Source organism: Bidens hawaiensis, unplaced genomic scaffold, assembly GCF_021521415.1.
Source record: "Bidens hawaiensis isolate Kalapana, Puna unplaced genomic scaffold, B.hawaiensis_p1.1 tig00001143_1, whole genome shotgun sequence".
In the NCBI taxonomy this organism is placed as follows: domain Eukaryota; kingdom Viridiplantae; phylum Streptophyta; class Magnoliopsida; order Asterales; family Asteraceae; genus Bidens; species Bidens hawaiensis.
The window spans coordinates 3,586,285-3,597,848 of NW_027491065.1; positions in this window are offsets into that span (position 1 = coordinate 3,586,285).

Here is an 11,564-nt window from a genome sequence, read left to right on the forward strand (position 1 = left end):
CCTTGAGCCGGAAGAATGCAGAAGTTATCGCGACAATCAAGTCTTATAAGATGATCATCAACTCGGATTTCTTCGAAGAGATCAGCAAAGTGCAGATGGAAGTGTTAGCCGATGAAGGGTTGATGAAGAAAGAAAGAATTTTTGGGCAACAGACCGAGTTGATGGATAATACTCATGGGGTAAAGACCAGATTTGATAGAATGTGGATCCCTCGACATGGAAATCTTAGAGATCGAGTCCTAGACAAAGCCCATAAGTCTCGATACTCGATTCATCTAGGATCCACAAAGATGTATCAAGACCTGAAGAAAGACTATTGGTGGCCGGGTATGAAGAATGAGGTGATAGATTAAGTCAGCAAGTGTTTAACTTGTTTACAGGTGAAGGCCGAGCACCAGAAGCCGTATGGGAAGATACAGCCGCTGGAGATACCCGAATGGAAATGGGAGCACATCACCATAGATTTCATAACTAAGCTACCGCGTACAGCTAAGAATCATGACACCATATGGGTGATTGTGGACCTTTTGACGAAGAGTGCTCACTTTCTGCCTATACGAGAGGCTATCTCGTCAGAAACGTTGGCAAACGTGTTCGTCAAGGAAGTTATAGCAAAGCATGTAGTGCCGCTGTCGATTGTGTCCGACAGAGATACCCGCTTTACTTCAAGATTTTGGAAGAAGTTCCATAAAGCCATGGGAACAAGACTGAACATCAGCACAGCGTACCATCCTCAAACGGATGGGCAGTCAGAAAGGACTATCGAAATCCTTGAGGATATGCTACGTGCTTGTGTGTTAGACTTTGGAGGAAGCTGGGATGATCATCTGCACTTGGCAGAATTTTCTTACAACAACAGCTACCATTCCAGTATAGGCATGCCTCATTTCGAAATGTTGTATGGAAGACGTTGCAGAACTCCCATATTTTGGGGGAGATTGGTCAGAAAGAAATTGGAAGTTTAGAAATGGTGTAAGAAACCTCTTCAAGGTTTGATCAGATAAACGCCAGGATGAAAGCTACTCAAGATTGTCAGAAATCATATGCGGATAAGCGGAGACGGCCCATTGAGTTTGATATTGGAGACCATGTGATACTTAAAGTCTCGCCTTGGAAGGGGATTATTCGTTTCAGGAAGAAAGGGAAGTTGAGTCCAAGGTACATTGGACCGTTCAGAATCTTAGCCTGAGTGGGCGAAGTGGCTTACAAGCTAGACCTACCCGAAGAGCTAAAAGGAATTCACTCTACCTTCCATGTCTCTCACTTGAGAAAATGTCTAGCCGACGACACATCCCATGTGCCACTGCTGGACATCGAGGTGGATGAACAGTTGAACTATGTCGAGCAACCCATTGAGATAGTCGACCACAAGGAGAAACAGCTTCGACGCAAGGTTATTCCCCTAGTGAAAGTGATACGGAAGCATCGTAAAGGATCAGATGCTACTTGGGAAGTCGAAGAAGAAATGCGCAAGATTTACCCTGATTTGTTTAAGTAATAGTTAGGTTTCGGGGACAAAACCTCTTTTAAGGAGGGTAGACTTGTAACATCCGTATTTCAAGATTACTAAATAAAAGAGAATTTACTGTTACGTGTGTGTCGTTCGTTTAATTGTGTGTGTGTCTATATTTGGATAAGGATTGGCGTTCCAATCGTGACATTCCAATCGTGACGTGGTAACTGTTATTATAAGAAACCTCGACTAACGGTAAGTGACGATCCCAACTACCACCAAAATCAATTACGCAAGCTCGCAACATATCCTCGAGGGTCTGAATAGTCCTCTCGGATTGACCATCCGTCTGCGGGTGGTAGGCGGTACTAATGAGAAGTTTGGTACTCATCTCCTCATGAAACTTCTTCCAAAACCTGGAGGTAAAACGTGTATCCCTATCTGAAACAATAGATACAGGCACCCCGTGCTTAGAAACGATCTCACGAATAAATATATCGGCCAACTGCTCGGAATTATAAGTTTCTCAAATGGGCAAGAAATGAGCGCTCTTAGTCAATCTATCCACGATTACCCAAATGGTGTCATAGCTACCCCTAGGAGTACGAGGCAGTTTAGTCACAAAATTCATCGTAAGATGCACCCGCTTCCACTCGGGTATTTCCAGAGGTTGGAGTTTCCCGAAAGGCTTCTAGTGCTCAGCCTTAACTTGTAGACACATCAAACACTTACTCACGTACTGAGCCACCTCATACTTCATCGTAGGCCACCAATAATTCTTCTTCAGGTCTTGGTACATCTTGGTCGCGCCCGGATGAATGGAATAGCGCGACTTATGTGCCTCATCCAATATCTTACTCCTGAATCCCCCATACCTAGGTACCCATAAGCGACCATCCTTATGCTTCACCCGTCACCGACGTCTTCCAACAATTTTTCTTGACCCCAAATATGTTCTGACATAATCCATTCCACCTGTAAAGCTTCATTCTGAACATTGGCTATCTAATTCAAAATATCGGGTCTCTCCTTCCGGCTCAATGCGTCGGCTACCACGTTAGCCTTACCGGGATGGTACATAATCTCCAAATCATAATCCTTAATCAATTCCAGCCACTGACGCTGACGCATATTCAGTTCCTTTTGCTCGAAGAAATATTTTAAGCTCTTATGATCGGTATAGATAACACAGGGGACACTGTACAAATAATGTCTCCACAACTTAAGCGCAAACACAACCGCCGCCAGCTCCAGATCGTGAGTAGGATAATTCACCTCGTGAGGCTTTAACTACCGCGTGGCATATGCTATGACTCGGCCCTGCTGCATCAGAACACACCCAAGCCCCTAGTAAGAGGCATTAGAATAGACAACCAGATGGTCAGTGCCATTGGGTAAAGCTAAAATCGGAGCATGCGCCAACCTGTTCTTTAATTCGAGAAAAGCCTCCTCCTGCTCGGTACCCTAAACAAACTTAACGCTCTTCTTAGTCAACTTGGTTAACGACGAAGCGATTTTCGATAAGTCGGGAATAAAGTGGCGGTAATACCCCGCCAAGCCCAGAAAACTATGAATTTCGGAAGGAGACTTAGGAGATTCCCATTCGTTTACGGCTTCCACCTTTGCAGGGTCAACCAAAATACCACTCGGGTTAATAACATGACCCAAGAACTGAACCTCGCGTAACCAAAAGGAACACTTAGAAAATTTCGCGTACAACTTATTCTTTCGTAGAGCTTCCAAAACTTCCGTTAGATGACCGGCGTGATCGGATTCGCTTTTGGATACGCAAGAATGTCGTTGTTGAACACAAAAACAGAACGATCAAGCATCGGCCTACACACCCGGTTCATAAGATCCATGAACGCAGCTGGTGCGTTGGTCACACCGAAAGACATCACGAGAAATTCATTATGTCCGCAACGAGTGCGGAAGGCAGTCTTAGGGATATCTTCCTCTCGAAATTTTAACTGATGATACCCGGACCTAAGGTCGATCTTCGAGAACCAACTAGCTCCTTGGAGCTGATCAAATAAGTCGTCGATCCTTGGTAGAGGGTACCGATTTTTCACAGTGAGTTTATTCAATTCACGGTAGTCGATGCACATCCGCATGCTACCGTCCTTCTTGTCGAATGAAGCCCTTGTCAAGCAAGTCTTACAATTGAGCCATAAGTTCTTTGATTTCATTTGGTGCTAGACGATAAGGGACTCGAGCAACGGGTTTTGCACCCAGCACAAGGTCTATCTGGAACTCGATCTCGCGATCCGGCAGCACATCTGACAAATCATCTGGAAAGACATCTAGGAAATCCTGAACAATAGGAACATCACCAACGGTAGCCACCTCGGTTTTCATGTTTATAGCATACGCCAGATACGCCCTGCACCCCCGCTGCATCAGTTTTCCCGCCTTAAGCATGGATATAATATGTGGTGTCACACCATTCGGATCACCGAAGACCGTAATTTGGGTCCCATCCTGGGCCCATAGATGTACAAGTTTTTGACCACAAATGATCTAAGCATCAACACTCGCGAGCCAGTCCATCCGAAGCACCACATCGAAACAGCCAAGCGGCATCAAGTACAACCGCATCGGAAATCTATACCCAGAAAACTCGATGGAAAAACTCTGAATAGCCCTAGACAAGGAAACGGTCTTTCCTATGGCGACCTCAACCTCAAACACATCGACTACGCGCTCGGGTGATTTATTCAACGTGGAACAGAAAGCGGTAGACACAAAACTTCTACTAGCTCCCAAATCAAATAAGACCTAAGCCTGTAATTCATCAAGTAAAAAGGTACCTGGAATAATATTACACTACTACTTAGCTACACGATCACACGTAAGTTTCCGAAAGAATGAGAAATTATAAACGGTAGATTATAAAGATGAACATGGAAAGGTGCCAGAAACAACACCCGCATCATCCTTTGCCTCTCTCTTAAAGATGTTGAAGGCCCTCGCCTTGATCTTAGGTTTTTCTTCCATTCTCCCTCTCGAGGAAGTCCCTTAATCGGACCCCCCGCCTTGCTGGTAGGACAATTGGAGGCTAAGTGGTCGGCCCCCTTAAAACGGAAACAAGTCAACGACGGACACTCGAAATGGGGGTGTCCAACCTTATCACATCGAAACGGGAACCAGACCCAAGCTTACATTCCCCCTTGTGCGGTTTCCCGCACGTCTTGCATTTACCGAACGCCGTATCCCTCTTAAAATCCGAAGTCTCGGTCTTTACCCTCTTCTCAGCCGAATTAAAGTTGTTTCCCCCGAGCCGCTTACCGTATGAATTTGAGTTCCACGTCTTCCTAGTCTCGGTCGGCGGTAACTTCTCTCTCTGATCATACTACGTGCCTGCTAGGGTAACCACATAATGGAACGAGCTCATATCGGTGGTCACCATGCCCCTACGAATATCCACCGGAAGACCCTTCACATACTTTTTAATCCTCTTGGCTTCGGGAGTAACAAGATCGGGACATAGACGAGCCATCTTATTAAACTTTGTGGTATACTCCTGATGCGTCATACTGCCCGCCTCCAAGGTCAAGAAATCCTGTTCAATCTTATCCAATTCTTGTGGAGGACAAAACTGATCAAGAAGCAACTTCTTCAACTCGTCCCAAGTCAACCTCCTAATAGAACGATCACCCATAGCCTGCGCCAGATTATCCCACCAACACAGCGCCTCGGAACGAAATGAGGCAGTAGCACAAGTCACCATGTATTTCCCCTTACACTTACTAACCCTCAATACGGCTTCCATCTCCCTCACCTACTCATGTGCTGCCAACGCATCCTTAGTACCATCGAAAGAAGGACGGTCACATTTCTTAAAGTCTCCATACGAACAACCCCGGGTAGATACACTAATAGCACGAACCTCATCTTCATCCTCACTCTGCACAAAAACCTCTTCCTCGACCAGCGTCTCCTTCCCTTTCCCTTCCTTATCTGAACTCTTACCAACCAATGATTCCTCCATGGCCCTAACGGCCTCAGCAATGATCTCGGGAATGGCGCTATGAAGTACCTGATAAACCTCGTCCGCGATGGTTGCGCGCATAGCAGGGTCTAAGGCGGGGTTATCCCCCTCCTCATGAATAGGGGCTTCTTTCTGCTACGGGGCTGGGTTCTCCCTCTCGGCCTCGACACGTGGCTTACGACCACGACCACGAACACTAGGACCACCTCTCTTAGCTGCATGAGTATTAACCATGACTTATCCCTACAAAGACAGAATTTTAACACGGTCAAGTACAAGTAGCATTTAGAACATGTAAGGTAAGGGTAAACTGCTAATGACGTTGATCAAGTGTAATTAGTCGTTTACTTTACCCGCCCGTCCTAAGCACCCCCTGCCCCTAACCACATTAGCATTTCATCTAACACTTAAGCAATTAATTATATAATGGAACTTTAAAACTCAAAAGAATGACTAAACAGTTAAAGTTACCTCTTGGCATGCAGCAGCTCGCGGTTGGCATATCTAGTCTTTTCTCTTACGGTTCGAGTCCAAACATTCGGGAATGCTCGGATCCCTCGAACCATGGCTCTGATACCAACTTATAAGACCACGACTCCCGGGAATCCTACAGCTGGTAATCACATCCACAATTTCACCAAATATTTAAAACCAAACAATTCGTTTTATTTTAAAAACCAATTCAGAGTATAAATCAGCAGAAAATTATAATTACTAAAACAAGTTCCCAAAACCTGGGAATTATGCCCAAAACCAAAATTTAAATGTGTCTAGTAATAATTGAAAAGAAACAGAGTTCATTATTGAAACTCCCGACTAGATATGTCTTCAACCGTCCAAGTAGTCTCGAGCACGTCCAAGAGGTAAGCATCCTCCTCTTAACCTGAAACTCACACCAACATACACACAAAGTCAGCTTGAGCTGAGCGATTTCAAGTTTTAATAATTGACATTTATATAAATCATTCCAAGAGTTTTGATATAATACGAGATATGAGCAATTAGGCCACAATAAACAATAAGTAGTCATACTTATATACCTAAATAATTATATCCCTATGCATAACATCCAAGTAATAACATCAGGGTCGAGCACACGTACAACCCAAACACGTAACATTCCATCCACCATATGCAAACACAAAGTAGGCATACGCAAACATCCTTAGTCGATAACGACTAATTAACATCGCCAATCAGTGGCCATAAAGTAACACATGTATAAACATACGTATATATTATTCCAAGATATACCATACTACAAGTAAGCCTATGGGCCGTAAGGTATCACATGTGTATACATACTTAAATATCATCACAAAATATACCCTAGTACAAGTGAGTCTATGCAAAATCATTTAAGCGGTTTATCAAGCAAAAACAGTTCGGTGTGTATGCTAGCCCAAAACTTGAAAAAAGTGAAAAGAGGCATCATGAACTCACCTGACACGAGGCACAAAGTCACCACGAGCTAGAGGGCCCCTAAGTAATCCCACAACTCACACGCCTGTTGGATTATATACAATAGTTACTAACGATACCGAAGGGACTCGTTTATCCTACGAGGCGTTCTAATATGGTTCAAGTTACCTAAAGCCTCAACCTCACCAAGTTCGATTAAAACAGCCCCCGGTGCCTTATATTTACCAAAATCACCCTTAGGTAATCCCGAGAATAAAGAATTCCCAAATTACCCCCGGAAGTGCTAGGTGAGACGAATATGCGCATTTCTAGACAACCGAAAACTAACTTTCAATCTACAACTAGTTGACCAATCAAACGAACACCAATGCACATGATTTTAAAGTATGTTATATTGGACATACCTAGAAAGATTGTGGAGCAAAAACCTTAGTAAAAACAGACCCGAAAGTACTGGAATGGACAGCCACCCAGTAAGCCTAAAACAAGCGATTGTACGATCAATACTCGAGATATAAAGATGAATTAGGGTGCAAAAGACTAGTAGGGATGTAGGGTTAACCTTGAATTGAAGTTTGGCACTTGGAATTGGCTGCAAAAAATGAAAATTGAAGACCTAGCTGCTGCCTTTTGCGCCGATCGGAAAAGTAAAGGGCTAGGGTTCTTTTGTTTTATGATATAAAACACAAGTCACACTCTAGTCCCTCATGTGTGAAAGGTGAAACAACTTGAGTGGAAAGTTAATAGATTTTACTTATAGGAATGACGTGAAGACCCCCCGGGGAAAGACGGATAAATCCCGAAAGATATACATACTCTACATAACTCTAAATCATTGAGCTGAAATTAACGGGCGTTACAATGATTGACACGACGTACAACACCAACATGTACAACTGGCCGTTGGTTGAATTTGTCGGTGTGGCGTCAACATCAAAGTCGTTTTGTATCGCCCACGCGTTTTTATCAAGGAATAGGAGAGGAACTTCACCTGGTCTCTCAAGAAACTTAAAGAAATGCTCGATGATTGTATGGAGCCACGCGTGATACTAACTGACGCGGACCAAGCCTTCATGAACTCGTGCGACGAGTCTTCCCTAATGCCACCAAATATTTATGTAAGTGACACATATCCAAGAATATAAAGAAAAAATTTAAGAGTCTTTATACAGCAGATATCGGGACGGACTTCACGTACTAGTGGAAGGTCCTGTATCAGTCTCCAACGATACAAAAGTTTGACCATCATTGCACGGAGATGGATCATCATTTAGTACAATAAAACAGAGAAGGCGAGTTTTTCATATCAGTGGACATTTTTTAATAATCTAGATAGATATCTTATTAGCATTTCCATTTATTTTGTTAGAGTTCTGGCAATACATTCATCACAACAGGTTGGATCCGTACAAAAACAAGTTTGTAGCTTGTTGGATTGACGAACGACGAAACTACGGCAAGCACACAACAAACTGAGTTGAGAGCCAGCACACCAATCTAAAAAGGTACCCCAATGGAACCAACAACTCGCTCGATACCATTGCGAGGCATGTCCTTAAAATGGTTAACGCTCAGATGAAAGAAATTGGTGGAACATTTGAAGACTCCCGTTCTAAGGTCATGGAAGAACATCGATAGTACGTCTGGTTAAAAAAGCTGCTAAACAGGGTGTCGATTAAGGCTCTTGGTCTACTTGTCAATGAGTATAATTTGATACACAAGATGCGTGACGGCGGAGCTTCATGCGACCATCATTTATTTACGTCTTCGGGGTTGTCGTGTGCTTGTCGGCTAGAGGGATACATAGTTAACCATAGATGTATTCCAGTAAAGGATGTAGACCCGTTCTGGAGGAGGCTTAATTTTGAACCAGCGTATCCACAGAACGAAGAGCCAGACTATGAAGCAGGACTAGAGGACATCAGAAATACGCTTTCATCCATAAAGGACCATAATCAAAAGAAAAAGTTTGTTCTCGAAGATCCTATCTGCTCTTCCAGGGAGATCAAATAAGAAGGAGCCCAAAAAAAGAGAGGATCCTCAGGGGCGTCCCAAAAAACCAGATCCCCCAAGGCACAGCTCTTACACACCCTCTCCTGATCTCCCCAGACACAGCTCCTACACCCCCTCCTCTTCGCAGGTTTCCACACATGAAACCCCCACCCCCTCGCTGTCTCGTTCATTTTCCTTATCTCAGTCACGGTTTAAAATCCGAGCATACGACCTATGACATCGAAACGTACGGGAGATCACCTCGGGTTTCCTTTAATGGATTCTCCAGTGCAAGTACCACTGATAGAAAGGTTTAAGAGCGTTATTACCAGCTGGGCACAGCTGTTCGTCTCAAACATCAAAGACGTAAGCCCAGACAGCAACTGCGGTTTCCAAGCAATCGCCGAGGGCTTCTGGGTATATCAGAAATACTAGGGTGATGTTAGGCGTGGATTGATGAACGAGATGGACACGAGAGAAGTGTGGTGGAAGGCAATGTTCAACAGAGAGGATGCTCGTTTGTATGATACGGTTCGTTCCAAGCTAGACTGGTTCAACACGGTTAGACCGGCACCAGAGAGTCGTTGGTTCCATGTACCCTCTCATGTGCACCTGGTTGCTCAGACATATGGGTGTGTGTTAGTCAATCTACGCGGTAGTGACGCTGAATCTTATTTCCTATTGAGACTCGGTCGTGACATGATTCCGAATCCACCGGTTATATGCATCGCTAACTGGGGAGGTAATCACTGGATAAATATCAAACTAGAAGGGGATTTCCCAATGTCGTCGCCGGACTTTAATTGGGAAAGACACGCGCAACCAGAGGCGCTCGAATGGAAAACACATAACGAACAGCGTTTGAACGAGTATAAACACATAAGCCAGGCTTGGCACAGGATAGGTCCGACCATTATTATAGATTGAAAGTTGTAATAACATTTGTATCAATGTATATATAGACACACACACATGTATACTTACAAGACAATGTATCAATGTATATATATATATAGACACACGCACACATATATTGAAAGTTGGTTTGACAATGTTGGTTTGACACACACACACATATATAATAATAATAATAATAATAATAATAATAATAATAAATAATAAATATTAATAATAATCATTAATAATAAATAATATTAATAATAAATAAATAATAATCATTAATAATAAATAATAATAATAATAATAATGAATAATTATTATTATTATAATATAATAGGCCCATTTTAAACCCACGTCTGCCCATATGCCCTCTTCAGAATATCATTTTCAAATTTCAAAATACCCAAAAACCTCTCAAGCATCCGTGCATCCAAACAACGTTCAAGCACCGACACGATACCAACATAAGCTGCGATTGGACAGAAACATTGACACGACACGAGGTACGTCTCGAGATGTTTTTTTTTCTTGATTGAACTTGATGTAAGGATGATGATGAAGTTGTTGTTGTTGTGATAAGGGTGATGTTGATATACGACGACCGGAATCCGGCCGTATTGAGGCCGGACTCCAGTCGTTTGTTAGTAGAGAGGATCAACGACGGCGTACAATGCTATATGCTGCCGCTGATACACATATTATTATTATTATTATTATTATTATTATTATTTATTATTATTGTTGTTATTATTAATTGTTATTGTTATTATTAATTATTATTATTTATTATTATTATTAATATTTATGATTATTATTATTTATTTTTAATATTATTATTATTTATTGTTATTCATTAATATTATTATTATTATTATTATTATTATTTTTATTATTATTATAATAGATGGAGGATGTCGAGATTGAGACGGAGCTCGAGCTTGAGCAGGGGTAGGGGCAGGGGCTGGGGGTCCCGGAGCCGATAGAGGGTGACGACGTACTGACCATGATGTCCTACATATGCAGTTAGGCACCTACGAAAAATTACCCTGTTTTACAACACGGTCATCTGTTGGTCGTTTTTGGAGGAATGTGACACGCAGGAGCGGGCGGCCGAGTACGTCGTAGACGATACGCCCTGGAGCCGATGCTTCAGTATGGCTCGATCAGCGCATCAGGAGCTGATACTGGAGGTTTACTCCACGATACGCGTTAGGTATGTTTTTTTATAATATAATATAATATAATATAATATAATATAATATAATATAATATAATATAATATAATATAATATAATATAATATAATATAATATAATATAATATAATATATTATATTATATTATATTATATTATATTATATTATATTATATTATATTATATACACAGACTGATTGCGACGTCTGTTTCGGGTTGTAGTCTGGGCGCGGAGCACTGCATCCTCTACGACCAGTTTTTTTAGGTGTCTGCTGACCAGCACGGCCTGCAACCTCGTTAGGGGGTTTGCAGACTATTTTTCCAGTTATTACCACAGGCAGGCAAGAGGGTTCTTGATGGGGGGCACGTATGTCACCTAGCTTGTGATCTCGTTAGGCCATGGAGGCCTGGTGGACGCTCTGGCTATCGCACCGACCCCTCTGCGCTCGCTGGACCGCAGCCGTTGCACCAGCATGCACATTGTTCATTCGTTTGTCGAGCCCAATGGCCCGTACGACCGACTGGTGGCCGCGGTTGATGCACGTCCCCGTTACGTCCCAATGCCTTTAGTCCAGCCTTCCTGGCTCGGGCAGCGGAGGTATATATTGTCGAT